The sequence below is a fragment of the Bubalus bubalis genome, chromosome 21 (assembly GCF_019923935.1).
Source record: "Bubalus bubalis isolate 160015118507 breed Murrah chromosome 21, NDDB_SH_1, whole genome shotgun sequence".
In the NCBI taxonomy this organism is placed as follows: Eukaryota; Metazoa; Chordata; class Mammalia; order Artiodactyla; family Bovidae; genus Bubalus; species Bubalus bubalis.
The window spans coordinates 32,019,158-32,045,336 of record NC_059177.1 but is presented as its reverse complement, the minus strand read 5'-3'; the positions used below and the strand labels follow the sequence as shown (position 1 = coordinate 32,045,336).

The window sequence follows — 26,179 nt, the reverse complement described above, 5'->3', positions numbered from 1 at the left end:
AAGAAGCACCTCCTGCAAAGCACAGGGAACGCTACTCAAACAGTCTCTAGTAACCTGTACAGGAAAGAACGTGAATAAGAGTTGACCTATATGTATATGTATAAGTGAATCAGTTTGCCCTACATCAAAAACAAAACAAAACAAAACAAAAAAACCGAACACTGAAAGTCAACTATATTTCAACATTAAACAAAATCAAATCGAAAAAGAAAAAAAGGAAAGGAAAGTATCACCAAGAATATTGCCCTTAGGCCCCGGGGACTGGGCTGTCACCTCCCAGGTGCCGGGGTCTCCCCGGGTCCCCCAGGCTGAACTGTGCTGCAGCTGAGGGAGCTGGCGATATGGTGCCAGCAAATGAACCCCTCTTGGGTCTGGCCTCTCCAGTCCCCTGTGGATGGGACCCGAATCTCCTGATCAAGGCAGGTCCTCCTACACCTCATGCAAGTCGAGTACACCCAAGAAACGGTGGACCTCTGCGCCGAAACAGCTTTGAAAAGTCATCTGCTCCCAGGTCCCTGCTGCTGGGGCTCCCACCTGCAGCCTCCTTCCGTGGAGTCACCACGGCGAAGGAGGATGTGCAGCCTTGACATCGCCTTTATGCTGGGGCTTGGGATTTCTGAGAAAGGGGAACGCTACGCAGCAAAGAGTACCCAGACAGGAGCCCTGGGCTCTTTCTTCTAGCTCATTCCACTGGAAGCTACCACTCAGGACACCACTTTCTCTAGGGCTCTGGTTCCCCAAGCCACCCTAGAGGAGCGTGGAGAAGTGCTGCCTCCTTGTGGACGTATCCTGGAACTACAAGTGTCAGGGCGGAGCTTCTGGGCGCTTCAGTCACAAGGCCTGCAGGGCTGTAAGAACACCTGCCTGCAAGCAATGTCCTGTGTGTGTGTGCGCGGGGTGGCGGGGGGAGTGGGGGGAGTCAATGTCCAGAGCTCAATTTAAATTTAACCTGACATGGTTTTTTTCTTTTTCCTCTATTCGTTTTTTTTTTTTAAAGCAGCACATATTTTAAATTTGCTCCATATGTTCATTTTCGAGAGCTGTGAATCAAAACTGCAGCAAGGCATCTCCCTGCACAACTCACAATGGCCCTGACCAAACACTCTACACACAGGAATTCGGGAAAGGGAGGGAATGCATGAAACAGAACCTTTCTAACCTGCTTTCAGGAATGGAAGTGGGCAACAGCCACAATGGAGAACGGTGCGGAGGTTCTTGAAACACTAAAAACAGAGCTACCATGTGACCTGGCAATCCCACCCGTGGACCTGCAGACCAAGGAAAATCATAATCTGGAAAATCACCTGTACCTCAAAGTTCACTGCAGGACCATGGGCAATGCAAGCAACCGAAAGCTCCCTGGACAGACGCCTAGAAAAGATGTGCCGATCTGTCCCATGGGTGGCACTAGGGAAACAAAAACCGGCCTGCCAGTTCAAATGACCTAAGAGACACAGTTTCGATCCCCGGGTCAGGATGATACCCTGGAGGAGGGTGTGGCAAGCCACTCCAGTGTTCTTGCCTGGAGAAGCCTATGGACAGAGAGGCCTGGCGGGCTACCATCCATAGAGTCGCAAAGAGTAGGACACGCATGAAGCGACTTAGCACATACCATGGACCAAGACTCAGCCATGAAAATGAATTACTGCCTCTGCAGCCACATGAATGGACCTGGAGATGATCATGAAGGAAGTCACACAGGGAACAACAGAAGGACTATGATATCTCTTAGAGGTGGAATCTAAAACGTGATGCAAATGTACCCATTTATGAAACAGACTCAAATATTTTGAAAAGAAACACGTGGTCCCCAAGGAGAAAAAAATTGGGGTAAAAGAGGGAGGGCAGAGGGAACTTAGAAGGGTGGGATTCAAACATACACGATAATATATATGAAACATCATCAGAAGGACCTACTGCAAAGTGCAGGGAACCCTACGCAACCAGTCTCCAATAAGCAGTACAGAAAAGAACGTGAATAAGAGCTGATGTATGTGTATGTATAAGTGAATCCGTTTGCACTACATGGAGAACAACCACACCACCAGAAGTCAACTATATTCCAATGTAAAAGCAAAATCTACTCTAAAAAGTAAAGAAAAGGAAGGTAAAGAAAATCGAAGAATATTGCCCTTAGGACTTGGTGACTTGGCTGTTGTAACATCTCCGGAGACTGGACTTCTGGGGGTCCCGCAGGCTGAACTGTCGTGCAGCTGAGGGAGCTGGGGATGAGGTGCCAGTGAAAGATTCCCTCTTGGGCCTGGAGTGCTGGCTCTCCTGAGGATGGCACCCCAATCTCCTGATCCAGGTGGGCCCTCCTACACTTCACGCAAGTCGACTAACCAAAACAACAGCGGACCTCGGAGCCGAAAGAGCCTTGAAAAGTCACCCGCTCCCCCGGTCTCCTGGTGCTGGGGCTCTCTCACCTGCAGCCTCCTTCCTCGGGAGTCACTCTGCCGATGGACAACAGCACCATCAGCATCGCCAGCAGGGCGGAGTTTGGGATTTCTGGAAAGTGGGGAACGCTTCTTGGGAAAAAGTACGGACACACGAGCCGTGCCCTCTCACTTCTCGCTTCCACCCTCCACTGGAAGCTACCACCCGGAACTCCCCTTTATCTAGGGCTTTCAATAGGAACAAGCCAACCTAGCGGGGCCCGGAGAAGTGCTGCCGCCTTGTGGACGCTTCCCGGAACTACAAGTGCTAGAGCCGCGCATTCCCACGCTTCAGAGTCACAAGGCCTGCGGAGCTGTAAAGGCCACCAGCCAGAGAGTAATATCCCTATGCAGGTCAACGACAAAGAATTCGAAAGAGGGCTAATGGCGGGATAACCGATTTCCAGAGGTCAATATAAATCTGACTCACACAGTTCTTTTTTTCCCTTCTGTTAGGTTTCTTAAAAAGCCCATGTTTTACATATATTCCATAATACTCATTTGAAGGGCTGCGAATTAAAAGTGCAGCCAGGTATCTCCTTGTACCAGTCACAGTGGCCGTCACCAAACACTCCACACACAAGGAAAGGGAAGCAATGCCTGAAACCGAACCCTCCTACCTTGTTTTGAGGAAGGGAAGTGGCAACAGCCACGATGGAGAACAGTTCCAGGTTCTTGAAAACGTTAAAACAGAGGTACCACATGACCTGACAATTCCATCCCCAGGGCCTGAAGGCCAAAAAAGTCTTCATGACCCGAATAACCACGATGGTGTGATCACTCACCTAGAGCCAGACATGTTGAAGTGTGAAGTCAAGTGGGCCTTAGGAAGCATCATACGAACAAAGCTAGTGGAGGTGATGGAGTTCCAGCTGAGCTATTTCAATCCTAAAAGATGATGCTGTGAAAGCGCTGCACTCAATATGTCAGAAAATTTGGAAAACTCAGCAGTGGCCACAGGACTGGAAAGGTCAGTTTTCATCCAACCCCAAAGAAGGGCAATGCCAAAGAATGTTCAAACTACCCCACAGCTGCATTCATTTCACACTCTAGCAAGGAAATGCTCAAAATTCTCCAAGCTAGGCTTCAACAGCATGTGAACCAAGAACTTCCAGATGTTCAAGCTGGATTTAGAAAAGGCAGAGGAACCAGAGATTAAATTGCCAACACCCACTGGGTCATGGAAAAGACAAGGGAATTCCAGAGAAACATCTACTTTTGCTTTATTGACTACACTAAAGCCTTTGACTGTGTGGATCACAACAAACTGTGGAAAATTCTGAAAGAGATGGGAATACCAGACCAGCTTACCTGGCTCCTGAGAAACCTGTATGGAGTCCAAGAAGCAACAGTTAGAACCAGACATGGAACAACGGGCTGGTCCAAACTGGGAAAGGAGTATGTCAAAGCTGTATATCATCACCCTGCTTATTTAACTTATATGCAGAGTACATCATGCGAAATGCTGGGCTGGATGAAGCTCAAGGTGGAGTCAAGACTGCCAGGGGAAATATCAATAACCTCAGATAAGTAGATGACACCACTCTAATGGCAGAAAGTGAAGAGCAACTAAAGAACCTCTTGATGAGGGTGAAAGAAGAGAGCGAAAAAGCTGGCTTAAAACTCAACATTTAAAAAACTAACATCATGGCATCTGGTCCCATCACTTCAAGGCAAACAAAAGGAAAAAAAGGAAACAGTGACAGACTTTATCTTTTTGGGCTCCAAAATCACTTCCGATGGTGACTGATGCTGAAGCTGAAGCTCCAGTACCTGAAGCCACCTGATGCAAAGAGCCGACTCATTGGAAAAGACTCTGATGATGGGAAAAATTGAGGGCAGGAGGAGAAGGTGGCGACAGAGGATGAGATGGTTGGATAGGATCACCGACTCAACAGACCTGAGTCTGGCAGACTCTGGGAGATAGTGAAGGACAGGGAAGCCAGGAGTGCTGCAGTCCATGGGGTCTCAAGAGTTGGACATGAACGAGCTACTGAACAGCCACATGACCTGGTAATACAACCCCTGGGCCTGTATGCCATGGAAAACCATAATTTCAAAAGACATCCATACTCTAAAGAACTTCAGAAGGTGGGATTCAAACATACTCATTATTATGTAAGAACTAGATCATCAAGGAACACCTACTGCAAAGCACAGGGAACGCTACTCAGTCTCTTAGAACCTGTACAAGAAAGAAAGTGAATAAGCTGATGCATGTGGAAGTGAATCCCTCTGCGCTACACCGAAACAACTGCAGCACCGTAAGGGAACTATATTCCAATACAGAAGAAAAATCAAATCTAAAAGAAAAAAAAAGTAAACCAAAGCCAAAAATATTGCCTTTAGGCCTCAGGGACTGGCTGTTGTCACATCCCAACACCCTGGTCGCCCCAGGTCACCCAGGCTAAACCGTGGTGCAGGTGAGGGAGCTGGGGACAAGGTGCCAGCAAATAAACCCCTCTTGGTCCTGGAGTGCCCGGTCCTCTGTGGATGGTACCCCAATCTCCTGATCTAGGAGGACTGCACTCATTTCACATGCTAGCAAAAAGTGAAAAGTGAAAACAAAAGTTGCTCAGTCATGTCCAACTCTTTGCGACTCCATGGACTATACAGTCCATGGAATTCACCAGGCCAGAATACTGGAGTGGGTAGCCTTTCCCTTTTCCAGAGGATCTTCCCAACCCAGGGATCGAACCCAGGTCTCCTGCATCACACATGGATTTTTTACCAGCTGAGCCACAAGGGAAGCCCTAGGAAATATTAAAAATCCTTCAAGCTAGGGTTCAACAATATGTGAATCGAGAACTTCCAGATGTACAAGCTGAATTTTTAAAAGATTAAACTACTAACATCTGCTGGATCATAGAAAAAGTATGGGAATTCCAAAAAAACATCCACTTATGTCTGCTTCATTGACTACACTAAAGCCTTTGACTGTGTGGATCACAACAAACTGTGGAATATTCTTGAAGTGATGGGAATACCAGACCACTTTACCTACCTCCTGACAAACCTGTATGCAGGTCAAGAAGCAGCAGTTAGAACTGGACATGAATATTGGACTGGTTCAAAATTGACAAAGGAGTACGTCAAGGATGTATATTGTCACCCTGCTTATTTAACTTCTATGCAGATTACATCATACAAAAATGGGCTGGATGAAGCACAAGCTGGAACCAAGATTGTCAGGAGAAATATCAAAGCCACAGACATGCCCACGATACCACTTTAATGGCAGAAAGTGAAGAGGAACTAAAAAGCCTCTTGATGAAAGTGAAAGAGGAAGAGTGAAAAAGCTGCCATAAAATTCCAAGATTCAACAAATGAAGATCATGACTTCCGATCCCATCACTTCATGGCAAACAGATGGGGAGAAAGTGGAAACAGCATCAGATTTCATTTTCTTGGGCACCAAAATCACTGTGGACAATGACTGCCACCATGAAATTAAAAGAGCTCGCTCCTTGGAAAAAAAAATCTACGACAAACCTAGACAAGGAATTAAAGTGCAGAGACATCACTTTGCTGACAAAGGTCCTCATAGTTAAAACTATGGTTTTTCCAGTAGTCATGTATGGATGTGAGAGCTAGACCATAAAGAAGGCTGAGAGCCCAAGAATTGATTCTTTCAAACTGTGGTGCTGGAGAAGACTCTTGAGACTCCCTTGGATGGCAAGGAGACCAAACCAGTTAATCCGAAAGGAAATCAACCCTGAATATTCATTGGAAGGTCTTGTGCTGAAGCTGAAGCTCCAATACTTTGGCCGCCTGATGTGAAGAGCCAACTCATTGGAAAAAACCCTGATAATGGGAAGGACTGAGGGCAAGAGGAGAAGAGGGTAACAGAGGATGAGATGGCTGGATCGTAACACTGACTTAGTGGACATGAGTTTGGGCAGACTCCAGAAGATAGTGAAGGACAGGGAAGCCTGGCGTGCTGCAGTCCAGGTGGTCACAAACAGTCAGGCTTGACTTAGGGACCGAACAATGAACAGCAACAGAGAAATGCCAAGAATACTGCCCTTAGGTTCAGGGACTGGGCTGCTGTCACACCCAGGAGCAAGGGCTGACCCAGGTCCCCCAGGCTGAACTGTTGTGCAGCTGAGGGAGTTTGGGATCAGATACCTGGGGATGAATCCCTCATGCGCCTGAAGTGCCCCATGACCTGGGGATGGGATCCCAATCTCCTGATCCAGGTGGGTCCCCCTACACCTCACGCAAGTCAAGTAAATCCTGGAAAAGGTGGACCCCTGAGCAGAAAAAGCTTTGAAAACCTGCCCGCTCCCCAGGTCTCCTGGTGCTGGGGTTCCCATAGGCAGCCTTCTTTCCTTGGGAGTCACCCAGCCTATGGAGGACAGCATTAGGGTGGGGCTTGGGATTTCTGGGAAAGGACATGCTACGTGGGGAAAAGCACTGAGACACTAACCCTGGACTCTTTCTTCAGGCACATTCCACTGGAAGCTACCACCCAGGAGCTCCATTTTCTCTAGGGCTCTAATTGCCCAGGCTTTCCTGGTAGCTCAGACAGTAAAGCGTCTGCCTACAATGCGGGAGACCCAGGTTCAATCCCTGGATCGGGAAGATCCCCTGGAGAAGGAAATGGCGACCCACTCCAGTACTCTTGCCTGGAAAATCCCATGGACTGAGGAGCCTGGTAGGCTACAGTCCATGGGGTCACATAGAGTCAGACACGACTGAGCGACTTCACTTTCTAGTTGCCCAAGCACCTAGCAGGGCGCTGAGAAGTGCTGCCACCTTGTGGACGTTTCCCAAAACTACAAATGTCAGAGCAGTGCTTCTGAGAGCTTCAAAGTCACCAGGCCTGCAAGGCTATAAAGGACATGCTTGCTAAGTCGCTTCAGTCGTATTAGACTCTTTGCGACCCTATAGACCGTAGCCAGCCAGGCTCCTCTGTCTATGGGATTCTCCAGGTAAGAACGCTGGAGTGGGTTGCCATGTCCTCCTCCAAGGGATCTTCCCAACTCAGGAATGGAGTCAGGGATTGAATCCACGTCTGGTAAGTCTCCTGCATTGGCAAATGGGTTCTTTACCACTAGTGCCACCTGGGAAGCCTGTAAAGGTCACCAGCCTGCAAACAATGTCCTCGGGCAGGTTATGGAAAAAGAATTAAAAAATGGGCGGATCGTGGAGAACCGAGTTTCCAGCAGTCATTTTAAATTTAATGAACACATTTTATTCTTTTTTCTTCTCTTTGGTCTTTAAGAAGCACATATTTTAAACATGCTCCATAAGAGAGCTAGGAATCAAACATGCTCCCCTTTTAGAGAGCGAGGAATCAAAACTGCAGCAAGGTATCTCCTCTCACCACTCACAAGGGCCATCACCAAACAGTCGACCCACAAGGAACAAGTGAGAGCAAGAGCATGCATGAAACAGGAGCCTCCTACCTTGTTTTGAGGAATGGATCAGGCAACAGCCACGATGGAGAACAGTGTGCAGGTTCTTGAAACACTAAAAACAGAGCTGCCACATGACCTTGAAATCCCACCCTTGGATCTGCAGGCCAAGGAAACCATAATTTGAAAAGATACCTGTTCCCTAAAGTTCACTGCAGCGCCATGGGCAAAGCAAGCAACCAAAAACTCCCTGGACAGACACCTGGAGAAGAAGATGCGGTCACTTGGTACCATGGAACAGGATTTAGCCAGGAAAATGAAATACTACCTTTGCAGCCACACGGATGATCCTGGAGATGATCATGCTAAGTGAAGGAAGTCAGACAGGGAACAACAGAACAACTATGATAACTCAGAGGCCAAATCTAAACCACCATACAACTGCACTCATTCATGAAACAGACTTCAAAAAGAAACTTATGGCTCCCAAGGGGGAAAAATTGGGGTAAAGAAGGACAAGGGGATGGCAGGGGGAACTTAGGAGGGTGGGATTCACACATACACAACTCTATATATGAAACAGATCATCAAGAAGCACCTACTGCAAAGCACAGGAAACACTACTCAACAGTTTCTAATAAGCTGTACAGGAAGAGAGTGTGACTAAGAGCTGATATATGCATATGTATAAGTGAATCCATTTCTGCTACACTGAAATAAACCACTGGAAGTTAACTGTGTTTCAACACTAAAACAAAATCAAATCTAAAAAGACAAAAAAAAAAAAAAGGAAAGTAAAGAACTGCCAAGAATATTGTCCCCTAGGGCTTGGGGACTGGGTTGCTCTCACACCCCTGGGGCACTCAGGATCCCCCAGGGTGAACTGTGGTGCAGCTGGGGGAGCTGGGGACGACATGCCAGTGAATGAACGCCTCTTGGGCCTGGAGTGCCCCGTCTCCTGTGAATGGGACCCAAATCTCATGTCCTGGCGGGCCCTCCTATACCTCACCTTAGTCAAGTACATTCAGGAAACGTGGTCCTCTGTGCCGTATGAACTTTGAAAAGTCACCTGCTCCCCAGGTCCCCTGTGCTGGGGTTTCCACCAGCGGCCTCCTTCCTCTGGAGTCTTGCCACCTGTGGACAACAGCATCCTCAGCATCTCCGTTAGGGCAGGAATTGGGATTTCTGGGAAGGAAGAACACTTCACACTAAAAAGTGCCAAGACAGGAGCCCTGGACTCTCTCTTCCAGCGCACTCCACTGGAAGCCACCACCCAGGTACATCACTCTCTAGGGCTCTGATTACCCAAGTCACCCTAGGCAGGTGCAGAGTTGTGCTGTCGCCTTGTGGACGTTTCTTGGAACTACAAGTGCCAGAGCTGAGCTGCTGGGCGCTTCAGAGTCATAAGGCCTGAGGGACTGTAAAGGAAATCAGCACGCAAGCTATGTCCTGGGGCAGGTCATCTAAAAAGAATTCAAAAGAGGGCGGATCTTTGGAAAGCTACTTTCCAGAGGTCAATCTTACATGCTTTTTTCTTCTATTTGGTATTTTTAAAAGCACATATTTTAAATATGCGCCATTGAAGAGGAAAAGTTAAAATTTTACATAACCTCCTTCTCCTTCTGCCTCTGTAACTCAGCTTGCCCCTTGCAAAGTCTTGATCACGTTGGTCACGTAGTCTCAGAAAGTGGGGACTTGCAATACTAGGAACTGGAGTTTATCTCACTCACCCTTGTCCTGCTCTTTGCAATCACCCGGCCTCTGAAAACCTGCTTAATCATGCCTGTCCAGGCCAGGCATCCCCCTCCCCATCTTGACCACTGTTCCTGCGTGCGCGAAACCCCTTAGTTTAAACCAGCCTATTAACAGCTAGTGTTGCCCACTACAGTCTGTCTATAAAAACTCTGTAACCCCTTTGTGCAGGGCTCAGAGCTTGGAGTGTTAACTCCACTGGGCCCGCTGGTGTAATAAACCTGAGTTCTCCAACTCTCCGAGTGTGGTGCTTGGTTTCTTGAGTATGGGTTTCTGCCACACCATAATGCTTATCTTCCAGAGCTGCAACTCAAAACTGCAGCAAGGTAACTCCTTGTACCAGGCACAGTGGCCATCACCACACCAGGAATGCTGGAAAGGCAGGACATGCCTAAAACAGGACCCTCCTACCTTGTTTTGAGAAATGAAAGTGGGCAAGTGACACATGGAGAGCAGTGTGGACACTCTTGAAAAGCTACAAACAGAGCTACCACATAACTTAGCGATCCCACCCCTGGACCTGCAGGCCAAGGAAAAATCATAATTTGAAAACACACCTTACCCTAAAGTTCACTGCAGCACCAGGGTCAATAGCTAGCAACCCAAAGCTCCCTGGACAGATGCCTGGAGAAGAAGATGCGGTCAATCTGTACCATGGAATAGGATTTAGCCATGAAAACGAATTAATGCCTTTGCAGCCACATGGATGGACCTGGAGAGGATCATGCTAAATGGAGGAAGTCAGAGAGGGAACAACAGAATGACTATGACATCTCTTAGAGGTGGATTCTAATACGTGATACAACTGTAGTCATTCAGGAAACAGACTCAAAGTCTTCAAAAAGAAACATGATTCTCAAAGAGGGGAAAACTGTGGTAAAGTTGGAGGGGGCGTAGGGAGAACTTAGGAGGGTGGGATTCACACATACACAATACTATATATGAAACAGATCATCAGGAAGCACCTACTGCAAAGCACAGGGAATGCTACTCAGTCTCTAACAAGCTGTACAGGAAAAGACCAGTGACTAAGAGCTGATATTATAAGTGAGTCTGTTTTGCTACATTGAAAAAAAGCAAACCACAGGAATTCAAGTATATTTCAACATTAAAGCAAAATCAAATCTAAAAAAAAAAAAAAAGGACTGTAATGTACCGCCAAGAATGTTGCCCTTAGACCTCGGGGACTAGACTGCTAGTCACATCCCTGGAGCCCAGGTCGCTCGGGATCCCCCAGGCTGAACTGTGGGTGTAGCTGAGGGAGTTGGGGACGAGGTACCAGCCAATGAGCCTGTCTTGGGCCCGGAGTGTCCGGTCCCTTGTGGCTGGGACCACGATGTCCTGAGGCAGTCGGGCCCTCTTACACCTCACGCAACTCGAGTACCCAAGAAACGGTGGACCGCTATGCGGAAAGAGCTTTGAAAAGTCACCTGCTCCCCAGGGCTCCTGGTACTAGGGTTCCCACCTGCTGCTGCCTTCCTCGGGAGTCACCCAGTCTATGGACCACAGCACCCTCAGCATCACCGTTAGGGCAGAGCTTGGGATGTCTCGGAAAGGGAATGCTACTTGGAAAATAGTAGGGAGACACAAACCCTGGGCTCTTTCTTCCAGCACATTCCACCGGAAGCTACACCCGAGGACACCACTTTTTCTAGGCTTCTGGTTGCCCAAGTCACCCTAGCGGAGAGCCGAGAAGTGCTGCCGCCTTGTGGACGTTTCTTCGAACTACAAGTGCCAGAGCGGAGCTTCTGGTGGCTCCGAGTCTCAAGGCTTACAAGGCACGAGGAACTGTAGAGTGTCCGAGTCGGAAAACAATGTCGTGAGACGAAAAAGAATTCAAAAGAGGGCGGATGGGTTGGGGGAAGCCAATTTCCAGAGTTCAATTTTAATTTAATGAACATGGTATATTTGTTTTTTCTGTTTGGTTTTTTGAAAAGCACAGGAAAAGATGCCCCCACATCGCTCATTCTTGGCAGTTACAAATCAAAACAGCCTCAAGATATCACCTGTATCACTCACAGTGTTCATCACCAAACATCCTACACCCAAGTAACGCGGGGAAGGGAGGGCATGGGTGGAAAAGCACCCTCCTACCTCTTTAGGGGAATAAAAGTGGGCAATGGCACTTCCAGGCGTGGAAGAACAGTGTGGAGGTTCTTGAAGACACTGAAAACTGAGCTCCCACATGGTTGTCAAGGAAAACCGTAATTCAAAAAGACACCTGCACCCCAAAACTCACTGCAGCAGGACTGGATAGGTGGAAGCAACTAAAAGGTCCCTGGATAAGTTCATGGACAAAGAAGATGTGGTGCATCTATATGCTGGAATAAGTCTCAGCTCTAAAAAAAATGAAATAACGCCTTTGCCAGCAATGTGGATTGACCTGGAGATGCTCATACATAGCTAAGAATTTAGAGATGTCAAAATAGCCTATCAAGTCACCTATGGGTAGAATCGAGAAATTCATATTTATGAACTCATTTACCAAACCAATCCCCCAGTCTCAGACTCAGAAAACCAATGTATGGTTACCTTGCTCCCAACAATTGCTCTCTCACTTTATTGGCCTGCCATGTGACGAACAGTGTGTCTTGTCTTGGTAATGTGATGGTGAACTAGTTAAATACAGTCTACATTTATTGATATTAGAGGATGCCTTTGGAAATTGTACTGTGGAAGTAGAGAAAGATAAACAAAAGTTTAGTGTCGGGAAGAAAAAAATATTTTTCCATCTACCCTTCTGATTTTTTAGCTGAGTTGCCTTAAGAAAAGACAGATTAATAAAGAGAAAAACAGAAGTTTGTAACATTTGGTTCATGTATACATGGGAGATACCCAGAGGAAAATGAGTACCCAAAGAGCTAGCTTTAGAATTTAGGATTAAATCCCATTTTAATATGGAAAGAGAATTGGGCATATCGGCCTCTTGCAATGTCAGTCTCTCACCAGATTCTCCAGGCAAGAATGCTGGAATGGGTTGCCATGCCCTCCTCCAGGGGAACTTCCTGACCCAGGGATTGAACTCGAGTCTCTTATGTCTCCTGAATTGGCAGGTGAGTTCTTTACCATTAGTGCCACCTGGGAAGCCCATGTCGGCCTCTTAGAGGAGAATAAATGATTTTTTTTCGGAAAGATGATTGGACCCCTGATGGAACTGATGAGAGGTATGCCAGTTTTTGACAAAGTTTTTGTCATGGTGTGGTGAGGACTTCTAGTTTCCTCTCCTGTGAATAATCAACCTTCCCTGATAGAGGAAATTCACCATGAGGAGATTTATGACAACTGACCACCTTTTGAAGGATCTGTCTTTAGGCAGGTAAAGGCAGCTTAGAGATTATCGTAGTAAGTTACATCGGCCAGACAAATACAAACATCATACAATATCACTTATATGTGGAATCTAAGTGTAAAAAAAAAAGATACAAATGCCTTAATACTTATTTACATATCAGAAATAGACCCACATACACAGAAAATAAACTTATGGTTACCAAAGGGGAAAGGGATGAGGGAGGGACAAATTAGGAGTTTGCTATTAACCTATACACACTACTGTATATATATATATATAACAGATAACCAACAAGGACCTATGAAATAGCACAGGGAACTACACTCAGTATTTTGTAATAACTGTTAAGGGAAAAGTATCTGAAAAAGAATGCAAGTGTTAGTCACTCAGTCATACCCGACTCTTTGCGACCCTATGGACTGTAGTCCACCAGGCTCCTTTGTCCGTGGGATTCTCCAGGCAAGAATACTGGAGTGGGGTGCCATTTCCTTCCCCAGGGGATCTTCCTGACCCAGGGATTGAACTCAGGTCTCCTGCACTGCAAACAGATTCTTTACCATCTGAGCCACCAGGGAAGCCCCTTGAAAAAGGCAGTGTGTGTGTGTGCGTGTGTGTGTGTGTATATGCTATATACCTGAAATGAACACAACATTGCAAATCAACTATATTTCAATAAAATATACAAACATATATGGTGGTGGTGGTTTAGTCACGAAGTTGTGTCCAACTCTGCAACCCCAAGGACTGTAGCCCGCCAGGCTCCTTTGTTCATGGAATTTTCCAGTCAAGAATATTGGAGTGGGTAGCCATTCCCTTCTCCAGGGGATCTTCCCAACTCTGAGACTGCAATTTGATTCTTTTACCAGGGAATCACCAGGGATTCCCTTCCCATATGCATCTCACACACACACACACACACACACACACGGTGTGTGTATATATGTATATTATATAAAGTGTCTAGAGCTCAAAATAATATACCAACTAAGGAGCATATTTTGTGCAGCATGTCCTGAACTCCTACACTTGTAACTTTCACTAAGTGTTGTCTTCTCAAAAAATTCATGCTGACTCATTTCAGACCAAGTTCAAGTGGGCCTGAAAGTAGGAGCTAGCCGAAGAGTGGTGAAGGCTATGTTATTTCCTCCATTACAAGGACTGGACAAGGAAGGTGGATATTTGATGCGCTGTCCAACCGTGTTAAAGGTTTGAGGACTTCTAAAATCATACAGTCACCAAACGTTCTCCCCTTTCATCTCACATGGGTTAAAGATCCCAAGGACTGAACAAATGCTAGACACCTTCAGAGTTCTAATTACTGAGAGGATCAAAGTTGGCTGTTAAGATTTAAGCATGGCCTGCAGTATAGCATCTGTGCAGTCAGACAACACACCTGGTGGATTGATTCCCTTCTTGTTTGACTGGGAAGAGCAGAGAGTGTGGCTCTTGCACCAGGTGGCCAAAGGCACTCCAACTTGTTTCAAAGAGCCACTGTGTGAGGTTCACAGAGATGTCACTTTAAACTGGTGTGCAGGGCGCCTGCCTGCTGATTCCCTCAAGTAGCCTCAGAAAAATCTGATCCTTACCAACCTCCAGGGCACACACACTCCCTGAGAATGTAAATCAGCTGAATTCTTCCTAAACACGTGCACTTTTTTTTTTTTTTTGGAGTATAGTTGCTTTACACTGCTGTGTCAGTTACTGCTATACAGTAAAGTGAATCAGCCATGTGTAAATATATATATATGTTTATATACAGCCCCTCTTTTTTGGATTTCCTTCCCATTTAGGCACCACAGAGCACCAAGAAGAGTTCTCTGTGCTATACAGTAGGTTCTCATTAATTATCCATTTTACACACAGTATCAGTAGTGTCTGCGACTTCCCAGGTGGCGCTAGTGGTAAAGATCTCGCCTGCCAGCGCAGGAGACGCAAGAGACGCAGGCTCGATCCCTCGGGCAGGGAGATCCCCTGGAGGAGGGCATGGCAATCCACTCCAGTATTCTTGCCTAGAGAATCCCCATGGACAGAGAAGCCCGGTGGGCTGCAGTCCACGCTGTCGCATAGAGCTGGATACGACTGAAGTGACTTAGTACACACATATCCGCGGTGCATGGATGTCAATACCAATTTCCCAGTTCATCCCACTACCTGCTTTCCCCCCTTGGTATTCATAAATTTGTTCTCTACATCTGTGTCTCTATTTCTGGTTTGCAAATAAGAGCATCTGTATCATTGTTCTAGATTCCACATATGTGCGTGAATATATGATATTTGTTTTTCTCTTGCTGACTTAACTGGCTTGTGTTTTTCATGCTAAGAAAATGCAGTATATACGGCTTCAGTGTTTCTGTTTATGATGGATGGCCTTTTTTCTGCAGCAATCCTGTAATAGTTTGCCTTCTTATTTTTATTATTCTCGCTGCATACTAATACTTGAAACATTTTAGTAAATCATGGTTCTCTAGTTCCTACTTCAGACTCATTTAACTAATTTAATGAGCTCTGTCTAATTATCGCATTTCACCTTTCATACAAGAGTGCAGCAATGCTTTCGCTGAAATAGCTGGTAATAGCTCAAACACTCAGAAAGGGAAGAAAATGAGGATGTATAATTCAGGGCTCACAAGAGTTCAGATAGAATTCTTACAGATATATGGATATAGCTATTCTATGTATACCTTCATTAATTAATCCATTCATACATTCTTTATGTATGCTCCAGGCATCACAAAAGACATCACATGAGCTTAAACAGCTCTTTCTTAGGCCTGTGTCCCTTTTAGGGGAGAATAAAACACGATGGTTAATAACTCTTGAGCTAGACTGTGTATATTTGCATCCTGGCCGCACCATTTCTTAGCCATGTGGCCTTGGGCAAGTCAATTAGCCAGTTTATGACTCAATTTCCCCATCAGTAAAATGGGCATTATTATATATGGGCTTCCCTCATAGCTCAGTTGGTAAAGAATCTGCCTGCAATGCAGGAGACCCCAGGTCAATTCCTGGGTCAGGAAGACCTGCTGGAGAAGGGATAGGCAACCTACTCCAATATTCTTGGGCTTGCCTTGTGGCTCAGCTGGTAAAGAATCGGCCTGCAATGCGGGAGACCAGGGTTTGATCCCTGGCTTGGGAAGATCCCCTGGAGAAGGGAACGGCTACCCACTCCAGTATTCTGCCCTGGAGAATTCCAGGGACTATACAGTCCATGGGGTCGCAAAGAGTCGGACACGACTGAGCGACTTAAAAAAAAAAAAATAGCTGCTACCACTACAGGACTATTGTAAACATTAAATGAGTCAATACATATAAAAACATGTTAGAAAGTGTCTGAGGCATAATAGGCATTTTACAATTGTTGCCTCTTATGTTTCTACCGTATTGTGTCTTGTGTGCGTCCCATGTGGCAACTGCAATTGCCTATCCACATATCTGGGTTTCCCTGGTGGCTCAGTGGTAAAGAGTCTGCCTGCCAATGCAGGAGACACAGGTTTGACCCCTGAGTGGGGAAGATCCTCTAGAGAAGGAAATGGCAACCCACTCCAGTATTCTTGCCTGGGAAATCCCATGGGCAGAGGAGCCTGACGGGCTATAGTCCATGGGTGGCAAAAGAGTTGGACACAACCTAGCAATTAAAACAACAAAAAAAACTACTTATCTATTTTTTATTATTTACCTATTATTTACTGTTTGCTTCCTTTATCAAACTATAGGATCCATAAAGACAGAGACTATTAATAAATCTGCAATGCCTGGCATTGTGCTTGGCTTATAGTGAAGTGCCCAATTGATGTTTGCTGAATGAATGAAGCAATGAATGAATGATTCCCTTTGGGGATGTGTAAGCCCTCTCACTCTCTACAAACTCCTCACTTCAGAGATTTCTGTGGCACATGTCTATCAAATACCACTTGCTGGAAATTCCACATGGTTTTCTGTCCAGATGGTGCCCATGACAAAGGCAAGGCATTCTGGCACGCAGGAAATTCAGGGTGCCAGATGCCTAGTCAAGTCACTGTATTATTCATCATCAAATGTTGTTGGCCAGGGAACTGATGGCTGTCAGCTGAGCCCCGCGGTGTCCAGTGAAGAGTCTGGTCTCTAAAATCACAGCAGCTAGGACCCTCATTAGGGAGAGAGGACGCTGTGGTAGGAAGATAGGGGTTAAAAAAGGGAGAAGTTTCTCCGTCTTGTTTTGGCTTTGCAACCTCGGGCAAGTCACTTCACCTCTCTGGTTCTCTCAGCTTAGTGTTTTTATAGATGAAAACAAATTGTCATCAGTATTTCCCAAACCTGGTTGTGTCCCCAGAATCTTCGGGAAAGCTTTTTAAAATACAGATTCCTCTAGACTAGCCATTAGCAAACTTGGTCGATGAAGGGCCAGATAGCAAATATTTTAGGCTTTGTAGGTTGTATGATGTGTGTTCCAGCTGCCATGCTCAAGTCTCCCACTGTGTCATCAAAGCAGCAATGGAAGATGATACGTCCACCAACGAACGTGGCAGGATTTGGCCAGCTTTCCTGGTGGCCGTGGTTTGCTGACCACCCCCGATTGCACCCCCCACTAGGCCAGGCATGGCCTCTGCTGGGTAATGACCAGTTTTCTTATTTACAAAAGCTCCTCCAGATGACAGGGAGAGGCAGCTGCAATTGGGATCCACCAGATTAGATGCTGGAAGGCTTCTTCCTGCCCTTACTGGAGTTCTCATTCTCTGGTTCTTATTTTCACTGTAAGAAGTGGCTACTCTGAGTCAGCACTATTTAGATGGAGATCTTAATATTCTTTCAAATGCATCCCATTTGGGTATTAGCTTTCAACATCTCAAGTTTTTATTCTCTCAAAATTCAACACTCTGTTCCACCAGGAAAAGTTTGAACAGTCCTTTTCATTGCATTTAGACCAAAAAGCACTTCTGTGTGTGACACCCTTGTCCGTTCTTCATAGGTGACAACTTCACTGCTAACTTGCAGATGCAAAGTTTAGCATTATCCTGTTTAGGCACTAAAGGGATCTAGTGAGTCTCAACTTTAAGAAAGGATAATAGAAAACAATATGAAATTATGAAACAAGTATGGGTGTTGATACTGTTTCCTTTGTACGGAGAGTTCCCTTTCTACTGAAGTCATGACTGCTGGGTGATAAGACATGCTGAGCCCTAGAGACACTCCTGTTTTTCACTTATGTTCACTGAGCAATTGCCATAGTTCCCTCTTTCACTCTCAAAAGTGTCCAATTTGGATGAGAAATTACATGGCCATTCTTATGGGTGACCTGGAGGGAAGATAGTCAAAACGATGCTCCATTGATTTTGCGCTTTCTAAAAGGCAGGCACTGCTCCGAGGGTTTTATTGATATTATCCCAACTAATCATTATGGTATTTTGCCAATGGCTTGTGTCTTTGTTGTTTCACTTGCTAAGTCATGTCTGACTCTTCTGCAACCCTGTGGACTGTAGCCCGCCAGGCTCCTCTGTTCAAGGCAGCTCCGAGGCAAGAATGCTAGAGTGGGTTGCCATTTCCTTCTCCAGGGGATCTTCCCCACTCAGGGACTGAACCTGTGTCTCCTGCCTTGGCTGGCGTGTTCTTTACCACGGAGCCACCAGGGAAGCAACGATGTCTTTCGCGTGGGTTTTTTCAAAAGCAGGCCTGGGGCAGGGATTCAGGGTTAGGTAGTTTTGGGGGAAATGCTCTGAGGAAGAACAGAAAGGGAAGCGAGGAAGCAAAGCATGGAGAGGGAGGAAGCCAATTCACAGGACTCGTGAGCAGGTGACGGCGGTAAATAAGCGGGGCTCAGTCTCCCGGGGAACCCTGAGAGGCTGTGGCAGCATGTCCTCGGGTGGGCAGGGAAGCTACAGTTCTGTTCCACAGCTCCTATCCCTCTCGGTTGAGGGTCACGCCTGCAGATATCCACTTGCCCTCCCACATGTCTGGCCTGCCCCATAGTTAAAAGAGCTCACTCCTGTGGGTAGAAAGCAAGCATGTTCAGGCGAAAGACAAAAAGAGGCTTGTCAGTGTGTACGTTTGTCCACAGACAACCTCAGGGTAGGCCCAGGGCACCAATAGCTTCCTGTGTTTGAATCTAAGTTCTACCCTTTTCATCAATAGGATCATGGGCAAGTCATTTGAGCTCTTAAGTCTCAGTTTTTCCACCTGTAAAATGGGGATAACAGCATGTGCCCAGAGTTGTTACGAGGCCTAAATGAGATCACAGAAGCACAGCGGTCCTCTGTCAGTTTTTCCTGTCCAGGATCCACGTCGTCTTCCCTTGGCACAGGCCCTGGATGCTCTTTAGAAGAATCAGCCTCTCCAGATCCCCGGTGTTTGAGAGGAGGGAGACTACTCTCAGCTCCGGGGATAGAACATGACTGGTCCCTCCAAGCACCACTTTCTCCTGCCCATCACTCGTTTAGATCTGGGTACGGAATCTATGTGGGATCAGTGGGATCTCAACATGGGACTTCCTACTGCAACTAATAAAAAGGAGTTTCCCTTCACACTAGCCAAGACACAGAAGCAACCTAAATGTTCATCAGCAGATGATGGATGGCGAAGATGCGGTACATACACGCAACGGATACTGCTGCTGCTGTTCAGTCGCCCAGTTGTGTCTGACCCTTTGTGACCACCATGCACTGCAGCACAGCAGGCCTCCCTGAAATACTACTCAGTCATTAAAAAGCAAGAAATAATGCCATCTGCATCCATATGGATGCAACCAGAGGTTATCATACTAAGTGAAGGAAGTCAGAAAGAGAAAGAAAATACCTTATGTGGGCACTTAGATGTGGAGTCTAAAATATGACTTGAATGAACCCATCTGGGAAACAGAAGCAGACTCAGAGAACAGACCTGTGCTTGGCAACTGGGAGAGGGTTGGGGGAGGGCTGGAGTAGGAGGTTGGTGTTAGCAGATGTATGCTATAATGAGTAGAATGGATAAACAGCAAAGATCTACTATACAGCACGGAGAATAACATCCAATATCCTGGATCAACCATAACGGAAAAGAATATTTTAAAAGGAATGTGTATGTATGTGCATAACTGAATCATTTTTCTATAACCTGACACTTGCACGACATTGTAAATAAATATACTCTAATAAATTTATATTAAAAAAAAAGAATAGCAGAGGACAGGGAGAAGAAAGTTAATTTCTGAATATTATTGAGCCCCTCAATGAAGCAACCTGAAAGCTTGCCCAATCTCTGCACTTACTGTTCTGAGAGTTAAAATTTTGCTTCACTATTTAAACCTGTGTGCATCCAGGAATCTATTATCTGCTGTGGAAAGAACCCAACTGTGCTATCAGTACAGACCTATGACTTGTAAAGTCTGGGTTCAAAATTCCAGAGTGAGGAATACAGATTAGGATGATGTAACAAAGATGCCCTAAAAGTGTGTCTCTTAACCAAGAACAAGAGTTGATTTCTTTCTCATAGAAGAGTTCGCAGAAGAGGTCCTGGACAGGTTAAGGTGGCTCTGCAATCACTGGGACCAAGTTTCTCCTGCATCCTTAGCAGGCAGCTTCCATCTTCCCATCTCAACCAGCTGCTCTGGGTCCCAGCAGCACTTACACCCTCCAGCCAGTGGGAAGAAGACAGAGATGATCTGGATACCCACTGCCTGCAGTTACCATTTGAGCCACCAGGGAATTCCCCCTGCAAGGGTACAACCCAGAAATTAATCACACACATCACATCTCATTGGCTGGAACTTAGTCCTGTGGTAGCACTCAACTGCAAGGAAGGCTGAGAAACGTGGTTATCATTCTGTGTGGTCATACGTCCAGCTCTATTTCTACCAGAAGAAAAAGGAAAAATAAATACTGGGACACACAGCTAGCTGCCTCCACTAAAGAAGAAGGGAGGCTTAATTGTATTTGTTTCAACTGACAATTTTTTCATTAAAACGACTTCAGAATGTAAACAGGATTTAAAAGAAATGCTTTTCAGCACTTTCCCAAAGATTTAACCACGCCTATTTACTTAGAAACGGGTAAAACCATACCTTCTTTTCATCTCTTCTTTTTAGGCGGATCTCAGAAGGATTCCAGCAATCAGTGATCCCAAATTAGCCCAGCTTATTACCCTGTGTACATGAAATTAATAACTGAATTTCACCAATTTCCCTTCATTCCAACTGTCTTTTCCTCAATTAGGCTGCACAACTATGGTTTAATTATATTCTTTTGATAGTCACCAGAATCCCATAACAAGCTCCTCTTTCACAATCCTATTATTAATCAGGGTAATTCAATTTATGGAAAAATAAAGACAGACAAATAGAGAAAAATGACTGAGCTGGCAAGAAGCACCGTGTTCTGCAGCCTGGCTCAAATGGCTGTCAATGAAGGGTTTACAGAATTAAGACAGAAGCAAGACTTGGATTCAGCAGCAGCAGGTTTTAAATGATGTACGAGGCGTCACCAAAGCAAATCCCATTCTCCATGGTCCCCTCGGGGTCAAGTACCATGTTTCAATTACAATTTCACCAAATTGCTGTGATGCTGCGAATGTTCCAGACTAACAACAGTGGTACAGCACCGTTCTCGGCGGGACGGAAAAAAATCTAGTTCAGAGGTTTGTTGAAATACACCCCAAGACACTCAGCTGCAAAGCACATTAAAGACTCCAAGGTGATGGGAATGTTTCTGATCTGTATTCCCCAAAGAGGTTACTTTTGCAGAGAGCAAGTTTATTATTTATGGTCGCAACTAAAACTTCTCAGGGCAGCCAAGGAGGCTTCTTGCAATTACATCAGGAAGGCACCATCATGCAGTCTATTATGGAAATCGTATTGACATAAATAGGCAAGGCTATTGTTTCACCAGGATGCATATTTCTTTCCAGAGCATGCTCATGATGGCTTGGCAAGGAGATAATGAATTGTTTGGTTCGACTTATCATTTCAAATGGCTCTGTTCCTTGGAAGAGGATTTTGTATAGAAAGACATTATTTTGCAAATTCTGCTTTAGATGATCAGCTGAGTTTTATAAGACGATCTCATAGGGGCTTGACATGGGTCAGACGGCCAGTGCCATACTGGGTATACTGGGAGCTCCAGAAGACTGTGAGTTTGATCCACACTGGTGACTCTGTTAGCATTTTCAAGCCTTGAAGTGAGTCTCTGGGGAACTGTATCTTTGACTAATTCTCTCCACATAGCCTATCCTCAAGAAATAAGAGCAATCTGGGATCTAACATCTCTGTTTGAGGGGTAGTGCTGAGAAACTCCTTATGATTTTAAGTAGAGGAGAAAGAACTTGCCCTGAAAGAAATGAAGACAGGAAAAACCTTTGGACCCTCTCTCCAGGAGTAATTTACCTAGTAGGAATGGGAAGAGACCAATTGTGAATATACAGCCTCTGATTTCTTTGGCTTTTCTTCTTTCTCAACTGCACACGCTCCCTCCCCTAATCCTCAGCTTCATGAGGGTGAGGCAGTTGAATCTCCTATAACTGGTAGCTAAGTGTCCACTATGGGGCTTCTCCGATGGCTTAAGCGGTAAAGAATCTGCCTGTAATGCAGGAGACTCAAGAGATGTGGATTCAACCCCTGGGCTGGGAAGATCCTCTAGAGAAGGAAATGGCAACCCACTCCAGTATTCTTACAGACAAAGGAGCCTGGCGAGCTACGGTCCATAGGGTCACAAAGACTGAAGCGACTTAGCACAGCATGGCACAGTGGACACTTGTGTGCGTGTGTGCTCAGTCGTGTCCAACTCTTTGTGACCCTATGGACCACAGTCCACCAGGCTCCTCTGTCCATGGGATTCCCCAGGCAAGAATACTGGAGTGGGTTTCCACTGCCTTTTCCAGGGGATCTTTCCGATCAGGGATCGAACCCAGTGTTTGAACCCACGTCTCCTGCATTGTAGGTGGACACTTCACCGCTGAGCCACCAGGGAAGCCCACTTCAACCTCCCCTACATAATTCAAAAATTAGAGAGTCACTTGGGTCTCTAAGACACAAATGCCCAAGGGATGGTAGAGCCCGCCGGTAATTTATCCAGTGGTCTGAATTACTTGCTCTTCTCTTGCTTCCTCATCTTGAGTCTTAGCTCATGTTCCTGCTGGGAACTACTAAGGACAAGTGACAGAAATCTGTTCTAGCACACTGAGTTAAGAAAAAAGGAAGAAAGAAACATGGTTTCTGATACTTGTATGAGCATTTTTGTCCCCAAAGCTACAAGTTCAAATACTACTTGTATGATTACAATGTCAAGTGTTCAACACAGCAAAAACCAAAGAATTTCAAGTGGAAGATATGTCCCAATATCATAGAACTCAATTGTCTCAAACCCCAGACCACTGCTGCACAGCCTCGTGGTATTTTATTCATGTGTTCTAGCCACCATTTAAGCATATGAAGCACAAGCCATGTGAAGGGCAATAAAGAAAATGAGAAACAGGGTTTCTGCCTTCACAGAGGCTACTCTCTGGTGGGGCAAATGGATTTTTTTTCCCCCTTAATTTATTTATTTTTAATTGAAGGATAACTGCTTTACAATATTGTGTTGGTTTCTGCCATACATCAAGATGCATCAGCCATAGGTATACATATGTCCCCTCCCTCTGGAAGCTCCCTCCCACCTCCCACCCCATCCCACGCTTCTAAGTTGTCACAGAGCACCAATTTGAGCTCCCTGAGTCATACAGCAAATTCCCATTGGCTATCTATTTTACATATGGTAAAGTATGTTTCATTCTCTTTTGGCCAAACCAATACTTTACCCCGATAGTATTGTTGTAAGGTGTGGAGTGTGAAACAGTGTATGTTAATTTCCTGGCCCATAATTTCCTGGTCCGTATATTTTTTTTCTGCTCATAATAGGATTGGTTACTGCATGAGACTCAGATTAAATAACCAGTACTTGTCATTTATTAGGCCATTTTGTGGTTACAGATGGATAAATTCCAATGTGAAACACCATGAAGCATTTTTGCTTTGGGGAAATTTAGAGAAGGATATTCTGAGACTTTGCATACTTTACATACCAGTGAAGCAATAGAAAAGGCAGGTAGAAAGCCAGGGCCCAAGAAGGATATAATCCAGAGTTCAAAAGCCATCAGAATGCTAATTCTCCTTCTGCATGTCAACTTCAATCTTCTGGTTCACTGACTTTTTCTATACAGAGGCAAACTTGGCCACAGAAGCTCCCAAGCTTCACCTTTTCCAAGTTCAATCCCCCCCCGGACAGAGAAAACCTCATCCTTCAGGGTCTCAAGTTCAAGCATCCCAGGGAAGAGCTCCAGTTGGCTCAGTTGAAGTCAGGTCCCTATTTCTGGGCAAACCATCCCCAACAGAGAACAGGGTCCTGGTGTATCAAATCACTGCTCCTACAGAAACCAGGGAAATAGGGCTCTTTGGGGGCAATTCCCAAAAGACTGAGTGAGCTTCCCCAGTGGCACGGTGGTAAAGAATCCACCTGCCAATGTAGGAGACACAAGAGAAGTAGGTTTGTTATCTGGGTTGGGAAGATCCCTTGTAGAAGGAAATGGCAACCCACTCCAGTAGTCTTGCCTGGAAAATCCCATGGACAGAGGAGCCTGGCAGGCAACAGTCCATGGGGTCACAAACAGTTGGACATGACTGAGCACACAACTGAGCAGAAAATTCCACAAATACTGACTAGATGTTTTTATGCTAACTGCTTCCATAAAGTGATGCCACAGACAACAATAATTGAATAAATAAGACAGATTCTTTTAAAATTCTTTTGAAATTCTGCTGGGGGGAAAATCATCACCTGTGTTTCAGAAATAACTGAGCATGCACTATTCATTTGATTTGCTTGTGCCAAAATGTTCCTTGGACCTGTTGTTAGGCACCCAAGTTCAAGTTCCTTAGACTTTCCTTTGCTTTCTGAGGGGTTGAAAGGTAAAAGCTGCAGTGAGACAAGGCACTTTAAAAATACCCTACACAAGCATTGTTGCTGAGAGCTCTTCTGCAGCCCTAAGAATATCACAGAAGTGAGTACGCTGGGAATTGCAGGTCATACCCTGGAGACATGGGAAGTGTGTCTGCTCCTGTACTTAATGATCAGACACAGACTCCCACAGGTGACTAGTCCTGTGAACATGACTAATAAGGAGTGAGAAGGAGAAGGAAGGAGAAGCAGGAGAGGAAAACACAGGAGGAAGAGGGGAAGGTATGGAGGAAGAGGGAGGGTGGAAATGAGGGGCAAGACAGGAAAGTCAACCCAGTCTGACCTGGGGACCTGCTGTAGTATCTTTCTTCAAAAAGCAAATTTCATGCAAACATTTCACAGAGGAGGTTTTTCTAGGCACTCACACCAACTTTTCTCTAATTTAAGGATCAAAGCTTTTACCAACATCTCCTGAAGTATGTGGAAGGAGACAGGAATTGCCAAGTTGGTCCAGAGACTGCCAAAGTGTGGGTGGGTGCTGTTGTTTGAGATGACCTTGTGGGGTCCCCAGAGGGCCCCTCAATAATACCACAATCCAGGGTAAAATGTTGCCCCTTTTTGCTTCTCTTTCAATTCCTCTAAATAGTCCTCAAAGAGTTTCAGTTTGGTGTTCTTACTTAGCACTTCTCTAAATCAATTCTATCCCCACTGTTGTACAGAGAAAAAGTAGAGCCTCCAGGGGGACCTAGATGGAGCTTAATAACAAAGATGTGTTTACATTGAATTTAATATCCCAATAATCTTCAGGTTTAGGCTGGGATTATTGGTTTTTCTTTTATAGTAGGCATGTAAAGTTACCTTTACAACATATGTATATTTTGAGTTTAAAAAAGTCAACAAACCTAAAAAGTATCAGAAGTGGTGATACCACATGTACCAGAGAGATGGAAAACACTCTTAGTCACTGAGCATGTACAATTGATGGTGAGATTCCTGGGTCAAAAGAAGACCCCGTGTTCCCAACCTTTGTCAGTATGGGAGTAATAGTCAAATATTGTTAGGTGGGAAAGAATGCTGATGTATTCCGAGACCTTTGCCAGAGCTTCGTTTGTTTTAAAATGAGTCTTCGGAGCTTCTTCTTTCCTTCAGCACCAAGATTTTCCTTTATAAAGTGCTAAACACTGGTGTCAATAATGATTATAACAACTGAGAACCTAAAGATATTTCCTCTTGAACTTTTTAGTTTATGAAGATACCGTGGAGTCCATGACAGAAGGAAAGTGGACTAACGTTCAGTGTTTGACTAAAGGAAAGCTGAAATGGACTGGAAAACTACCTCATCTCATATTAATGATAAAAAGAATGGAACATAAAGGACTGTCTTGGAAACCAGACACCAGTGGGCCATCTCCCTACATTTCATGCTGGGAAACTTCATGAGGAGGAGACTCAAAAATGGGGAAACTGCTG

General features: G+C 45.4%; 1 protein-coding gene across 3 annotated transcripts in view; it reads right to left on the bottom strand.

The window, feature by feature from the left end:
• FRMD4B (FERM domain containing 4B) overlaps positions 1-26,179 on the bottom strand; it is a 352,925-nt gene that overhangs the window by 268,940 nt on the left and 57,806 nt on the right. Inside the window, exon 2 of one of the 3 annotated variants that reach the window (XM_044933559.2) lies at positions 8,805-8,929. The exons of the other annotated variants lie outside the window; for them this stretch is intronic. The gene's annotated coding sequence lies outside the window, so the exon portion shown is untranslated. The remainder of the gene's footprint in view (positions 1-8,804; positions 8,930-26,179) is intronic. 3 annotated transcript variants of the gene reach the window in all.